This window comes from Colias eurytheme, chromosome 29 (genome assembly GCF_061535395.1).
Source record: "Colias eurytheme isolate Ceu_HAF_F1 chromosome 29, ilColEury1 Martin Lab GWU primary, whole genome shotgun sequence".
Classification (NCBI taxonomy): domain Eukaryota; kingdom Metazoa; phylum Arthropoda; class Insecta; order Lepidoptera; family Pieridae; genus Colias; species Colias eurytheme.
This window is the reverse complement of record NC_143008.1, coordinates 5,318,850-5,321,634: the sequence shown is the minus strand read 5'-3', so window position 1 is coordinate 5,321,634 and position 2,785 is coordinate 5,318,850.

The following is a 2,785-nucleotide window of genomic DNA, read 5'->3' as shown; positions in this document are numbered from 1 at the left end:
AAAACTTTCCCATGCACTGATGAGTGATGAAATGTAAAAAAAACGTTACGTCAATGTGACCGGTGACGTTTGAAGTCATTCTGTCATTTTTGAAATATACGTTCCAATTTATGCAAATGGAACTCGGAACTATTGCGTGTGTTAACTATTTTAATAAAATAATTATTTTGAAATGTTATTATGAATAGTGAACGATATACAAAATACGACATTTTAAATGGGCCTTACTAAAATATGATAAAATGTCTTACTTAGCCGGTAATTTTCATTATCATTACTATGTTTAATTACAGGCGTTGCATCATAAATCATAATTATAATTAAAACGTCTTATTTTAAAATTACATATCCAATAATTTAGGTGTTAATTCCCAATTATGTAATGGCGAGATGTTATTTAACTTAATATTTCGTTATTCTTTCCTCAGTAGAAAACATTAGATATCATGCCTCGGTCACGTACCTAAGCTATGTTTTTGTTACTCTGTTGTTACTATAATGGGTCATTAATAATTAAGGAATATACCGACAGTGGTTTGTACCTGCAAAATATTAATCTATGGCATTTGAGATTAGATAATAAGAATCTCGAAATAAAATGCAATACCTTTAGACATAATAATATAAAATTCTCACAAATCACAATGTTAGTTAGGTACCATACTCCTCCGAAACGGCTGCACCGATCCTCATGAAATTTCGTATACATATCGGACAGTTCTGAAAATCGGCCAACATCTATTTTTGCCCGACTTCATTAGTATTCATTAGTATCTCTTATAAGTGATAAGATTTGCCCGACTTCATTCATACCTCTAAGACTCTAAGTGATAATTAATAAGAGTAAGGCAGAACCTATACCGAGACAGCTAGTATATTTACATCTTCTTCTTCTTATATATAAAAATGAATCGCAAAATGTGTTGGTAAGCGCATAAGTCGAGAACGGCTGAACCGATTTCGATAATTCTTTTTTTATTATATTCCTTGAAGTACGAGGATGGCTCTTATGTTGAGAAAACGTAAACATGTACCACGGGCGAAGCCGGGGCGGACCGCTAGTAAAAAATAAAAATAGCAGCGACTTACGATGCTGGGTCATTGGTAATTATTAATTTATTAATACACTGTATTTAAATCCTTTAATTTAAGAAAAGTTGTTCAGTTATTTACAGTGTCAAGGCCAGCAGAGTGAAATGTTCGACTAAGCGTAACATATATGAAGATAATTGTATTGATTGAAGATTGCTGTAAAAGTTGAATTAAAAATCTGAAAATGTTAACAAACTATGAAACTTTACTCATTAATAATTAATTAATTTAATTAATAATTAATGAGTAAAGGTTAATTTTCATCATCCACTATCGTTACACAGTGTGTGTTTTCAATTCCTAAAATACAATCAATACCTACCCAGAATTAATTTTAACTATACAGGGTGTCCCACTATTGGTATACTAAGCGCGAAGGGACTTGTAGTTTTGCATACACTGATCACGTAAAAAATACTTAAACAACAAAATTACGTCAAAATTTTTTTGCTAAATTTTTCCTGAAAATCCATGTTTTCTTCTCTAGCTTCGCGCAGCCGGCATATACCGCTTCTCTAATGTGAGCATTTTGTCTATGAAAACATAATCTTTAACACGTTCACTGCGGCATGTCCAGTATCGGGCCATCAGCGACTACACCACAGTGCGGCGCCCAAAATCGCAGTTTTCACCGTGGTGCGGCGAGGTTTTTTATATGTTAATCAATGACTAGAAAAGAGACAAATATATTTTTGTGATCACAGTTTGAAGTAGGACTCAATTTCGTTTAAAAATCGTATGGCAAAATATTGGACACACGCATAGAAAAGAAACCGTTTCTTTTGTGTGCGGCATGTCAAATATTTTGCCATGGACAAGCACCTCATGCCGCACTGTACTGCGAGCGCGCCGCGTGTCAATCTCGCATAGTGATGTACCAGGACCGCACGCGTCGTTATCAAATTTTTAAATGACAATGATACCTTAGAGGCTTTAGTTTTTTTTACTTTCTTTTATTTCGTAGCATAAATGCAAAAATGTGATGACAGTTGTGAAAATAATATAAAACATTAAAACAAAAGTTACTGAACAAATTAAAACAAAAGTTACTGAACAATTTCCTGATAGTACTCTATCAAGTACCTTGTTTTATACATATGTGTTTTTTTTTTGTATCGACGATCTCGTTATCTGTTAACAAACAGACTGAAATATACAAAATTGATTTATATCGATATCGATGTTTTATTTTACAGTGTTTCCCATCGCTATTACTGTAAACATGCCGTATCAACACAGTGCGGGATGGCAAATAATTTTTCACAAAATCAGGGGTTTACATTTTCCCTCATATCTTTTAAACTATTGAGTCAAACTAAAAGCTATTTATGCGGTATATACAAGACTATATATACTATTATCCGAAAAAAAAAATTTTGAAATATCTTGAAATTTCATGAAATTATTAACCTTCAAAGTCAGTAGGTGCGATGTGATAAAAATGGCTCATGACGCACAGTGGTGAACTTGCCGATGTGAAGTATTGAAGACATGCCGCAACAACGGTAAGTTTGGCATTTTAGGTGCCGCAGTGAACGTGTTAACGATATCTCACATGCGGGTGGCAAATTTGGGCGTGTTGCTTGTTAGGGGTGTACACATAGAGTTTTAAGAATTCATCTATCCGAAAAAAAATGCGTCTGGAATTTTATAAGTATTTTTTACGTACTCAGCGTATGCAAAACTATAACCT